General features: G+C 47.0%; 1 protein-coding gene across 6 annotated transcripts in view; it reads left to right on the plus strand.

The window, feature by feature from the left end:
* The window catches only part of PLEKHA4 (pleckstrin homology domain containing A4), a 2,050,101-nt gene that overhangs the window by 1,449,850 nt on the left and 586,330 nt on the right, over window positions 1-13,921 (plus strand). The gene's annotated exons all lie outside the window — the stretch shown is intronic.

The raw sequence follows: 13,921 nt of genomic DNA on the forward strand, positions 1-13,921 counted from the left end.
TGAGGTCAGTAAACACCCCTGTCAGCTGACTGTGTGTCAGTGCACTTCTGGCTTCTGTATCCATGAGCCACCCAAATAAGCATACTTAGTTTTCATGTGTCAGCCTACCTACCCATTATCAACATGATTTACTACGGGTAAGCCTTAAAAAGATATCCTCCCTAGCAGTCTACAGTAATTGTGGTTTATTTCCCCATCTCTGCACATAAAGATTCTCACTCTCACTGTATAAAACAACCTAGACCAAAACATTTGCTGGTAGTCGGCACACTGCATTCCAAGGTTTGTAATAAAGAAAAGATTTTTTTACAAACAAAGGATGATTTCATGTTTTTTTTTTCTCCCCCCATGCATCTGAATGTAGCTTCCATCCCCCTGCTCAAACCCTGACTCTGTCACTTGAGGGTGAGTAAGTTGTCAGTGCTCCAGACATAAAGAAATTGTCCTTTACAGTGTCATTTCTAAAAACAGAACATCAGTTTAATTTGTAAGGAGTACAGCTGTCCAGCATGGTGGTCTAAACCACTAGTCCAAGATAACATATAAAGGTGTGACTGTATGTCCTTTAACCCCAGGTGTCAACATTTCTACTCACATAAAATAGCAGAAACAGTGTATTAAAGGTCAGTGTCTGTAATAAGCAGATATTTCTTTTGTTTACTTGTTTTTCTTTCCTTGGGGTGTCCAGTGTTCCTCCATGTCAAAGTGTCTAGCATTGGACACTGGTGGGCATCTGCAGTAAAAGAAAAAAAAATAATAATAAAGGAGTGGTTCATCTGCTAAGACAACAGTTCCCCGTCACTGCTTACACCACTTCTTAGCAATCCCTTTGCAACACTCTCTTTCCAAATACTTGATGCAGAAAACCAGAATAGCTGCCTTTGCTCAAATGGGAACATATTTTCTAACTGTAAATCTGGACAAGCTAGTTCAATATATTACTACTAAACTGCTGTTTCAGTGGATTTCTATGGACCTTTCAAGAATTAATGAACAGTGGAGTGCTCATTCTGGTGTCATTTGGTTAGATGGTTTTCCTACGGAGAAAGCTTTAATCTTTCTAGTGACTTGCTGTCAGCTGCACACTCATGTCTTTACAGGAAGGCTGTCCAGCTTACAAACATTGAAACTGAGAATTCAATTCAGAGTCAAAAACGTAAAATATGCACTTGTTTTTCTACAAACTGTATGAGCAAACCAACAGATGTCAACTTGTAAATGGTTGTTTGGAGCATACCGATGTCTAAGCGGAGATCCATTTTTAAGACAAAGTTTTAAAAGGCAAATGATGTCCTCCACAACTCTACTCTTGAAGTAAAAGTGGTGCATGCTGTGTATTAACAGGTTCATACTAGGCTAATTGCACTTGTTGGCCATCTTAGGCCTAGCTAAATACCCCATGTAAGAATCGAAGCCTGCATCTTGTGTAAGTGAGGTAAACGCCGTAACCATTATACCAACCTCTATTACTCTTGTTATCGTTCTGGGTTAGTGGACGCAAGTTGGTCATTTCGTATTTGTTTCATCCTTATTTTCAGTAAGTAATTTATGGAATCTTGTCATAAAAAAACTGTGACATCCCAGATGGTGGTATTGTAAACTGCACCATTCAGTCTTCATAATGCATTTATACAATAGCACTGTCATACTTCATAATGAGTATGACTGACATATCTATCAAAAACATCTGACCTTGCTTGAACTTTAATTAATACAGCCACAGAATTCCAAGTGTAATATAATCATTACTTTAGAGTTTTTCTGACTTTAATGGCTGTCATTTTGGGCCCCTTCTTCTTCTTCTTTTGGCTTTTCCCAATTAGAGGTCACCTCAGCAGAATCACCTGTCCGCTCATGATTGGCAGTGGAGTTTTACAGTGTCGAGTTGCCATCCTGGCGCCCAACTTTCCACAGAAGGCGCACACACACACACACACACACACACACACACACACACACACACACACACACACACACACACACACACACACACACCTAGGGCCAGTTTAGAGTATCCAGTCCACCTACAGCATGTCTTTGGGATGTGGGAGGAAACCGGAGCACCCGGAGGAAACCCACGCGACCACAGGGAGGACATGCAGTCTCTGCACAGAAGTTACCCCAGCCAAGGATCGAACCAGCGATTTTGGGCCCCTTCTACACTGCCATATATTGAATTTTAAAATAGAGAGTGTGATCAAAAGTCAGTTCAGCTAAAAAATTGAAACGTGTTTTTCATGATGGTACAAACTGTCCCCAACCTTATGTAAGGGGCCGATGATCAACATGAAGAACACTGCTGCAGTAGCTTAAGCTGTTTGGGTTATATTGCAAAAGCTTAAGGACACTTTCCACATGCCAAAACTGCCACTGGCTGAACAGAGCCATATAAAAAGGCAGCCACTAAACACCTCTGTGGCCTTTGTGGAGCTGACGGTCACCTACTGATCCTTTCAAGGCTCGGCAGATAAGTACCCTAGTGGGAAAAACCTTTCCACTGCATTTATTTTCTGAAGAAAAAGATTGTTTTTCTTGTGAACTGTTTAATTTTATGCTAGAAAATACTTTTCTGTGGAACTGTGTTGCTTGCCAAAGGGATTTTTACTTTGGTTATTTTTTTTAGAAAATTGTGTAAAAATCTATTTTTACTTTCCTTTTCTATATTTTTGTCTAGAGTGAGAATATGTGGGGCAATACATTGTGCTTTAGGTGAGTGTCACTGCATTTTTTCCTGAGAACTTTTATTTTTCTGTCAGAGGGTTTACTGACTCTCTTGGGCTTCTCTACCCACTTATGAAACTTTTGTCCTGGCATGAACATGGAGCAGATGTTAGTCTCCACAGTTCTTGCTTCCCCATCTGCAAGAAGAAGAAATTTGTTATGGAGTCTTTAGGTGTCCAACTGGTTCCATGACTGCCCCTGCTGCTGCTGTGTGACTCTGCTGTGGCCAAAACTGGTTCTTCCGACTGCTTATCATTTACTCCTGGTCCCACTGGTGTAGCCACTTGGGAAACCACTAAGGACATGGAGATTTGTACATCCTCTGTGGCTATAGGATTGCCTGGATGGGGCAAAAATGAACCACTCTTGTCAGGACCAGGAGAAGGGCAGGTGAAGCTATACTGCTTAGCCAGGGTAAGGTGTCTGTGATTCCTGAGCTAGTACCTGTCATAATTTGGTCCTTTTCCAGAGAGTCTTCCAGAAAGAAAAAGCAGAAACATAAAACGTTTTTTCTTCTTGTCTCTTTAACTATGGACAGGGAAGATTTGATGGGATTTGCTAAGGGAATACTCCATTTTTAATCTGTTAAACTGTGGATGTTATGTTGTCCTATCTCACCTTCATTCATTGCTGGTTAGGTTCAGAACCAAGAATCGGTTCCAACTCGGCCTATACAAAAGCTCGAGAGCTTCAACCGGCTCGAGACTATACCCTATCCCATCATACTCAGAGAAGATTACCTAGATCTTGTTTGCCGCTAAACAAGATCAGGTGCTCCACACAGGCTCTTGGCTAAGTGGAATTTTTTCTTACTTATAACTCTTCAAAACTAGTTTAAAATTACTATTGTTGTTGTAGTTTAATAACTTAGATCATTTGGACTAGTACTTTGTGCTTTTATGTGTTTATTTTTATAGCTGTTTGTGTTTTCTGGAGGCCATAATCTACCGCTAGGCCTGTTTGACCTTTTTTCCCTATCCCGGCTCCTAACTCATTTAAGTTAGAGAGTTTTGAACTAAATTTTTCCCCTTTCTTGATTTCTAGGGTAGTCCATTTAAGTTAGAGGGCTCACTTGGGCCTGTTTAAGTTAGAGGGCTCCCTTCCGCCCATTTAACTCAGAGGGCTTTGTTTCCTTTGTAGTAGCAGTCAGTTCACTTTTTGGTTAGAACTGCTTTTTTCCTTTTTCTGTAGTAGGGTTAGCTGTTTCCCTGTTAACTGTCTTAAAAAAAAAACTGTGTTCTTTCTTATACTTTTTTGTGATAGTGTGTTAAAAAAAGAAGCAAAACCTTTGGGTTTTAAAAAATGCAACAAGTCCAGTCAAAAGATGTCTCTAACTGATGGACACACCAGCTGTGTGTATTGTTTGGGTGCTATCCACCTTCAGGAGTCATGTTCCTTCTGTCATGCCTTTAGTTCCTGGGTACTGATGGAAAGGAGGAACAAACTCATAGTAAGAGGTTTGTTGAAAACTCCGTTCTCTGAGGCTTTGGAAAGGAATCAGAGTACCTCTAAAACTACTGAAAAATCTCCATCCTCCAGAAAAGACAGGAAAGAGGCCGTGTTCTGTTGCTTCACCTTTGGAGCCATCAAAAAAACATACAAAGGACTCATCTTCGGACCCGAAGGCTTTCTGGCTTGAGAAATCTCCCTCTTCGGCTCCCATTGTGATTTCAGGGCCTACATAGTTCCAGTTTAGGAGCCGTTCCCTCAGTGCTGAAACCAGTCTCCCCAGTCTTGAGATCTTCATTGTTGCAACCAGTAAGATCTCTGACTCTATCCTCTCAATCCTCCAGAAGCCTTTTGGATGATGATGCGGAGTGGATGGTGAAGAGACATTTACAGACACCGGCGCTGGCCAAGATACTGTCGACTCCAACCCAGAGGGATTCGGAGCCGACCAACATCACTTCCCCTTTGTTGATTCCTCGTCCGACCCATTCTGGGGCTTTGGAGCCGGAGTGCTTGGATCCGATTGTAGCGGAATCGTCATTGCCGATACCTGCTCCGACCTCCTCAGTTCCATCGGAACCATCAGATCTGGGGAGGAGAGCTAGGCTGGACAGTTGTCTGACCCAAATCTACCTCTCTGGGCTTGAGCTCAGCATCTATATCGGCCTTGGAGACCACTGCCTTTGTGCAGGTGGGAGTTTACTGTTTCCTCAGAGCCAGGGACCTCTTCGAATCAGGGACGGGGGGCTTTCGAGTTGATGAGGAAGGTGCTGTCACCTCAGACTGCTCCATTCTCAGGTCAAAGTACTCTTAGCCCTAAAATGCCAGTGTCCATCTCAGTGCCATCAGTTCCACCCAGATGTGGAGACATGAAACCCCAGGACACCCCATTGGGTGATGCGATCTCTTCTGAAACCTCACGGAGTACCCCTCCGAGGAGGTCCCTCAGAAGAGGTTATGCAAGAGGAAGCATTTAGACTCCCCTGTGGAGTCCATCACATCAGACATGGATCTCGATGAGTCAGAAGGGTCCACACAGTCACCCTCTGAGGATGTCTCCTTTGCTGACATCCTAGATATCCTTAAACAGAGTGATGCCTGGAAGTCCATCAACCCTCCTGAGGATGAGTTTGTGTACTTGGAGGCTTTTGGGTCTCACTCTTCCACCTCTTGGGTGTCTCTGCCTTTCAACCAGCTCATGAAGGTAGTCAGTTGGAAGGCATGGGGCTCTCAGGCCTCAGTGGAACCTGTTCCTAGCTGGACAGATATGGAAAGTGTATGATGTTAAGTTGTCAATCTCGCCTTCATTCTTGCTTGATGGGTTCGGAGCCGATCCTCGGCTCCGACTCGGCACTTGCTAAGCTCGAGAGTCACTTTTACCAGCTCGAGGCAGCCCCATATCCCATGATGCAAGGCAGTAAGTACCCAGATCTCGTTTGCCGCTTCGCTGATGAGGTCCTCCTTTTACCAGCTCCTGGTAAGTGATTTTTACATTACTGTTTTTGCCCCTTTTTCTTCTAAAACTTTAAAATTAATAGTTTTAGTCCAGTTTTAGTCCCATTCTGACTAGAATTTCCCTGTCTCCTTAAAACTTTTAGTCAGACCTTCTCCCATCCCATCCCCCTCCTTGTTAGGGTGTGTGTGTGTGTGTGTGTGTTATTGATAGATTTTGGGATATTTAATATAATTTCTTGGACTGGTGTTGTTGTGTGTGTATTATTTCACCATGTCTAAGGAAAGGGTCTCAGGCTTTAAGAAGTGTGACTCGTGCTGTCAGAAGATGTCTCTGACAGACGGTCACACTTCTTGCCTTTACTGCCTGGGGCCTCTTCACCTGCAGGACTCCTGTGCTATATGTCATTCTTTTAGCCAGAGAGTCCTGCAGGAGAGAAGAAATAAATTGATTTTGAGGGGCCTTCTTAAGCCGGAGGGCTCTCCGGCTAAGTTGGCTCCATCTAAGACTTCTAAGTCTTCCAAGGCCCAGGCTTCTGTGTCCAAGCCTGTGGCCTCGGCTCCGACTCTTTCAGAGTCAAGATCGGCTCCGGCTGGAGCCGATTCTGGTTTATTACAAACCTTCGCACCGAGGGCTATCGGTGCAGATTCTGGTTCGACCACCGGTGTCGGCTCGGTCGGTTCCGACCACCATGTGGCTCAGGCTTCGGTGTCTGCTCCGATCGGCTCCGACACCCTTACCTTTATGGCTGCGTCGGCTCCGGCTGGAGCCGATAAGTTGTTGGCTCCGACAGCTTCTATGGTTTCATCGGCTCCGATGGTTCCTTCGAGGAAGAGGTCTAGGTCCCCTTCCTTGGAGCTGATACTCTCGGCTCCGGCTTCTCCTCTTCTCTCGGAGCGGAGCCATCGAACCCGATCTTCAAGGTCATCCAGGCTTTCTGACCATGATTTAGAGAGAGTGGTCAGATTATTAAAATCTCAGGCACTGGCCCAAATGCTACATAGTCCGTCTCAACAGACGACTATTAGCCCACACCCCATTGCAGTTCCTCCTTCGACTCTACCCCAGAGCTTGGAGTTGGAGTCTTGAGAATAGTTTCTGCTACGGCTGAGGGACAGATACCCCCTTCTGCTCCTTCAGCCTCTACTCTTATCTCCTCTTCGAGACCTTCCTTAGAGGGATTCGGTGGTTGGGCTTCCCTGGTCTCCTCCGAGGGGGTGAGTGGCATCGGACCCTTGTCCGACCCCACTCTTCCCCTTGGAGCCTCGGCCTTGGTGAGCTCGGCTCCGACATCTGCCTCGGAGCCTTCCCTTTCGGTGGGTCCCGGAGTTCCTGGCTCTTCGGAACGGGTTCTCTCAGACCTCCCTGGGAGGGGGGCCTTCGAGGTGATGAAGAGTGTGCTGGCCACTGGACTCAGCCAGCAGTCTGTTCCCTTAGCTCCTCCCTATATGGTGCCTGTTGACATCTCTGCCACTTCTCTTGCTCCCGGACCCAGAGATCCTCCGCCTCAGGTTTCCCCACTGGGAAGAACCCCCTCTTCCGAGGATTCTCCTGATTTGTCGGGAGATCCTCCACGGAAGAGGACCTGTAAGAGGAAACACGTAGACTCCCCCGAATCTATCACTTCAGATACTGACTTAGATGAGTCAGAGGGATCCCCAAGATCCCCCTCTGAGGATGTCTCCTTCTCAGACATCCTAGAACTCCTTAGACAGAGGGGAAACTGGCCCACCAATAATCCCTCTGAGGATGAGTCAGTATACCTGGAGGCATTTGGATCTCGGCCCTCCACCTCCTGGGTGTCTCCGCCTTTCGACCCCCTTATGCAGGTTATTGCTCGAAAGGCATGGGCTGCTCCTGACTCTGTAGAGCCAGTCCCTAGGAGGCCTTCTAAATTTATTACTGCCCTGGCGGACAAGCAATTCCTCACAAAAGGTGTCCCCGCTGATGCCATGGTGGTGGCGGCTGCCACTAAGAAGGAACTTGCAGATCCTTCCGTACCTGTCCATCCTCCTAATAAGGACTCTAGGACCATGGATAGATATGGTAGGCGGATGTTCTCTTCAGCGACCTTTGCTATGCGTTCGCGGAACTACCTATGTCACTTCACCAGACTCCAGAGGGATATCCTTAAGGAGCGGTGAAGTAGTACAGATCCTACAGCTGCAGGGGCTCAAGAAAAATTGCTTCACAGCTAGGAACCCTTAATTCTATTGCTAACTCCTCCATGCGACTGATATCATATGCTGCTGATGGAGCGAGTAGGGCCGCAGGTACAGGGGTGGCTCTTAGGCCAAGCCTGGATGCGGCTCTGTAATTTTGCAGATCCCTTTAAGGCGTCCTTCACAAACTCTCCCTTTGATGGGTCAGCTTTGTTTGGCCCTCAAGTGAAGGAAACATTGACCAGGTGTGAGCAGGACGGCAAAACTCTTTCTGCGTGGGAGTCCGTTTTCCACCTTCTAGACCTTACCCCAAAGGGCAGAAGGGTGGCAAAATGTGGTTCCATAAATCCCAAGGAGTCACGCGGATTCACGTGGTCAGTTTACCCCTAGAGGCAGAGGGGGTAACAACAACAGACGCCGCTCTAGAGGCAGAGGGTCCACAAAACCAGGGAAGCAGAGAGCCTCTCTGACAAGCCCTTTCAGCATCCCTGAGATGTTGCCCGACTGTCCGTCCTTGGAGGCAGTCGGGAAGACTATCGCTGTACCCAGAAGCCTGGCGTTCCCTCACTCAAGACAGATGGGTACAGTCGATCATATCCGAGGTTACAAAATTCCTTTCGAGGAAAGTCCTTTCTATCACTCAAATTCCCTTCCAGATGTACCACCGGTCTAAGGAAATTGCAGAGTTAGAAGTCTTAAAACTACTGCAAAAAGAGCCATTCAGCCAGTTACAACAGATCATTCAGAGCCGGAATCTACTCAAGGTTCTTTTGGTCCCCAAAAGACGGGAGACTGGAGACCAATATTGGATCTCAGCAGACTCAACAAGTCTGTGAGGAAGACAAGATTCGAATGGTCACTCTTCAGTCAATTCTGCCCTTCTTACAGAAGGACAACTGGATGTGCTCAATAGATCTTCAGGATCGTACTATCACATAAAATTCACAGGCGCTCCAGGAGATTCCTCCACTTTCGGCTGGGGTCCAGTCATTTCCAGTTCAGAGCCCTGCCCTTTGGTCTCACTACAGCCCCCAGAGTGTTCACCAAATGTATGGCAGTGGTCACGGCTCACCTGAGACGTCAAGGATTCCAGGTGTTTCCGTATCTCGACGACTGGCTCCTGTCAGCCACCACCAGGCATCAGCTTGTTCAAGCCAGGGATTACACTATAAATCTTTGTTCTCAATTGGGCATCTCGATCAACTCCGAAAAATCATCCTTATTGCCCTGCCAGTCTATTACTTTCATAGGCAAACTTAAACACTGTTAGGATGTCAGCTACCCTTACAGATCAAAGAATCTCAGACATTCAAAGTCATGTCAGGATCATTCTAGCCAACAAGAAGGTACAGGCCAGAATGGTTCTAAAGGTGTTAGGCCTCATGGCTGCAGCCATTACCCTTCTTCCCCTGGCTCGCTTCTATATGCGCCTTCTTCAATGGATGTTGTTCACTCAGTGGTCTTACCAACAACTTCCAATCGTCACCAAATACTGGTGACACAGATTTGCAAGAATCATCTTGCTTGGTGGATCGCTTCTCCCCAGATTCACCAAGGCAGACTCTTTGTACCCCATCTCCGGTAGCCACTGTCACTACGGATGCCTCCCTGATCGGGTGGGGGTCATTATCAGGGCAGGATGGTTCATGGGATGTGGCAACCTTCGAATACCACCTGCACATAAATGTCCTAGAGATGAGAGCAGTGCTTTTAACGTTGCAAGCCCTCAACGACTTTCTTCCGTAGGGACAATTGCAGTCCACACAGACAACATGTCTGTAGTTTGGTATATCAACAAACAGGCGGAACCAAGTCCTACCCTTGTGTCGAGAAGCGCCAGACTTTGGCAATGGGCGATCTCCTCTCATTGGTTTCTGGTAGCAATGCACATCCCTGGGAAAACCAACATTTTAGCGGACAGATTGAGCAGAGCTATTCTCATGCCTCACGAGTGGTCTCTCAAGCAATCTATAGTGGAAGAGATTTTTCTGGAATGGGGTCGCCCATGTTGCGATCTTTTTGCTACTCCCCAAAACAGCAAATGCCCAGACTTCTTCTCTCTCTTCCCACTGCCAGGCCATCCTCCCAGAGATGCTCTGACCCAGGATTGGCCCCAGGGACTTCTTTATGCCTTTCCTCCTTTTCCTCTGATCCCTCAAGTTATCCAGAAAGCAACTGTTTTGAGAGCCAAATTGATTCTCATTGCTCCTTATTGGCCTCGACAAATTTGGTTTCTGTTCCTCCATCGTCACCTTTTGGTGCAGCCGTGGCATCTGGACCCAGTGCCAGATCTTCTGATTCACCAATCCGGTCAGCTGCACCGGTCAATCCCTTCTCTCAACCTCACAGCATGGTTGCTCCACTTCCTTCCTTAGCCAGGCTTCCTATGATCTCTAACCCTGTTAGAGACATCCTAGTAGCTTCATTAAAATCCTCTACCAGGAGGATTTATACAAGCAAATGGAAACGTTTCTCTTATTGGGCTAAAGCCAAGAATATTGATCCCTTCACTGCTCCAGTTCAAGCAGTTTTGGATTTCTTAGCGGAGATTTTTCACGCGGGCTCCTCTTCTTCCACAGTTAGAGTTCAGTTGGCTGCTATCTTGAACTTTCATGTCAGGTTCGCAGATCACAATATCATGTCCCACAGGCTTTGTAGAGCCTTCTTGAAAGGAATTTTCCTTCTGAAGCCTCCAGTCAGGAGACCTCCTCCTCAATGGGACCTAAATTTAGTGCTGACATCCTTGATTCTTCCCCCTTCGAGCCAGCTGTTTCTTGTTCCCTGAAATTTCTTTCATGGATTGAGAAATCTCCCTCTTCGGCTCCCATTGTGATTTCAGGGCCTACATAGTTCCAGTTTAGGAGCCGTTCCCTCAGTGTTGGAACCAGTCTCCCCAGTCTTCAGATCTTCATTGTTGCAACCAGTAAGATCTCTGACTCTATCCTCTCGATCCTCCAGAAGCCTTTTGGATGATGATGCGGAGTGGATGGTGAAGAGACATTTACAGACACAGGCGCTGGCCAAGATATTGTCGACTCCAACCCAGAGGGATTCGGAGCCGACCAACATCACTTCCCCTTTGTTGATTCCTCACCCGACCCATTCTGGGGCTTTGGAGCCGGAGTGCCTGGATCCGATTGTAGCGGAATCATCATTGCCGATACCTGCTCCGACCTCCTCAGTTCCATCGGAACCATCAGATCTGGGGAGGAGAGCTAGGCTGGACAGTTGTCTGACCCAAATCTACCTCTCTGGGCTTGAGCTCGGCATCTATATCGGCCTTGGAGACCACTGCCTTTGTGCAGGTGGGAGTTTTCTGTTTCCTCAGAGCCAGGGACCTCTTCGAATCAGGGACGGGGGGCTTTCGAGTTGATGAGGAAGGTGCTGTCACCTCAGACTGCTCCATTCTCAGGTCAAAGTACTCTTAGCCCTAAAATGCCAGTGTCCATCTCAGTGCCATCAGTTCCACCCAGATGTGGAGACATGAAACCCCAGGCACCCCATTGGGTGAAGCGATCTCTTCTGAAACCTCACGGAGTACCCCTCCGAGGAGGTCCCTCAGAAGAGGTTATGCAAGAGGAAGCATTTAGACTCCACTGAGGAGTCCATCACATCAGACATGGATCTCGATGAGTCAGAAGGGTCCACACGGTCACCCTCTGAGGATGTCTCCTTTGCTGACATCCTAGAGATCCTTAAACAGAGAGATGCCTGGAAGTCCATCAACCCTCCTGAGGATGAGTCTGTGTACTTGGAGGCTTTTGGGTCTCACTCTTCCACCTCTTGGGTGTCTCTGCCTTTCAACCAGCTCATGAAGGTAGTCAGTTGGAAGGCATGGGGCTCTCAGGCCTCAGTGGAACCTGTTCCTAGCTGGACAGATATGGAAAGTGTATGTTTTCATCAACTTCCTTTGCCCTTAGGTTGCTGAACTGCCTGACCCACTTCACTAGGCTTCATAGGGATTTGCTGAAGGAGCTAAGAGATACCCTCCAAGGTTCTGCAGCTGCAGGGGTTTCAGACAAGGTGTCCTCCCAGCTCTCCACCTTAAATTCTGTGGTAAACTCCTCCATGCAACTTATCTCTTACATGGCCAATGAAGCAAGTAGGGCAGCAGGTATAGGAATTTCCTTAAGGAGGCATTCCTGGATGCACTTATATGATTTCGCAGAATCCTGCCAAGTCTTCCTTTATTAACTCCCCTTTTGATGGTTCGTCCTTGTTCGGGCCAAAAGTGAAAGAGAGAAAGAGACTTACCAGGTGCAAGCAAGAAAGAAAGATTCTTTCTGCAGTGGGAGTCCATTTTTCCCTCCCTACCAGGCCTTATCCTAAAGGCCAGAAGGGGGGGGTGTGGATCCATAAGTCCCAGAGATCCTTCACCAGATGTGCATGGTGAGTTTTTTCCCTTTGGGTGCAGAGGGCTTCCTGGATGTGCATGGTGATTCTTTCCCCAGGGGTGCTGAGGGAGAAGTAACAATGGAAGATGCCGACCAAACGACAGAGGGGGTCCGTAAAACCAAGGTGACAGGGATTCCTTCCTTGGTAGGCCCTTTCAGCGCTCCTGAAAGGAAGCCCGTCTGTCCATCTCTGGAGGCAGTTGGGAGTCACTTGTCATTGTACCCAAATGCCTAGCTAAAAATAACAAGAGACAAATGGGTACAAGCAATCCTATCCAGAGGTTACTACATACCCTTTTTCCTCTCCCCTTTTAGAAAAAAATCAGTCCCAGATGTTCCACCCAGTCAAAGGGACCATGCAACTCTAGAGGTACAAAAGTTGCTAGAAAAAAAAGAGTCATCCAAAATGTCCCCGTAGACCAAATTGGATTCGGAACTTATTCGGGGTTCTTTTTAGTTCCAAAAAAAAACAGGGGACTGGAGGCCCATTCTGGACCTCAGCAGGCTAAACAAGTTTGTCAAGAAGTCAAAGTTCCAGATAGCGACACTGCAGTTGATACTCCTATTTCTGGGGAAAGATGATTGGATGTACATGATAGATCTCCAGGATGCATACTACCACATAAAGATGGACAGGGAATCCAGGAGACATTTACACTTTCGGCTGGGAGCCAGTCACTACCAGTTTCACGCTCTGCCCTTTTGCCTCACTACAGCCCCCCAGAGTGTTCACCAAATGCATGGTAGTAGTTACGGCTCACTTGAGACATCTAGGATTCCGGGTGTTTCCATTCGTAGATGACTGGCTCCTAACTGCCACCACCAAGTATCTACTAACAAGAGCGAGAGACACCTCCATTCATCTTTGCTGTCAACTAGGCATCACAATAAACTTCAAAAAGTCTGCCTTGTTGCCATCACAGCATATCGTATTTATAGGGGAAGACTTAGATACAAGACAAATGTTGGCCAAACTTCCACCCAGGAGGGCCCAAACCCTATGTCATCAGGTGAAGAACCTCCTATCCAAGAAAAATGTACAGGCAAAGGTTGTTTTGAAAGTTTTGGGTACCATGGTGGCAGCAGTAACCCTGATACCTTTAGCTTGCTTACACATGAGGATCCTTCAGTGGCTACTATTCACTCAGGGGTCCATGCAAGAGCTGCCCATGTCTCACAAACTTATCATAACAGAGTCCTGCAAGAAAGACCTGCACTGGTAGCTTCACTCCACTCAAGTGACCTTAGGTTGACTGTCTTTCTGCAAGCAGTAGCCACAGTGATCATGGATGCTTCCCAGATAGGGTGGGGGGCATTATCTGTCCAAGGTGTTTGGCAGGGAAATGAGTAACACTTGCATATCAGTGTCCTAGTGATGAGAGTGGTGCTGCTGGCATTGCAAGCATTTCAGAATTCCCTTCCACTAGTAACAATTGCAGTTCAGACAGACAACATGTCGGTGGTGTGGTATATAAACAAACAAGGAGGAACCAAATCCTACTCCCTATGTCACGAGGCACTGAGAGTATGGCGATGGGCAGTCTGTTCCCAACGTTTTCTGATAGCAACGGACATCCCCGGGAAGTCCAACATGATAGCGGACAAACTCAGCAGAGGTATTCTGATGCCTCACAAGTGGTCTCTAAAACAGGAAGTTGTGGAAGAGATTTTCCACAAGTGGGGCCAGCTTTGCTGTGACCTCTTTGCCACATCCATGAATGCCAACTGCAGCAGCTACTTTG

The sequence above is a fragment of the Protopterus annectens genome, chromosome 17.part0 (genome assembly GCF_019279795.1).
Source record: "Protopterus annectens isolate FY-2018-M chromosome 17.part0, PAN1.0, whole genome shotgun sequence".
NCBI classification, from domain to species: Eukaryota; Metazoa; Chordata; order Ceratodontiformes; family Protopteridae; genus Protopterus; species Protopterus annectens.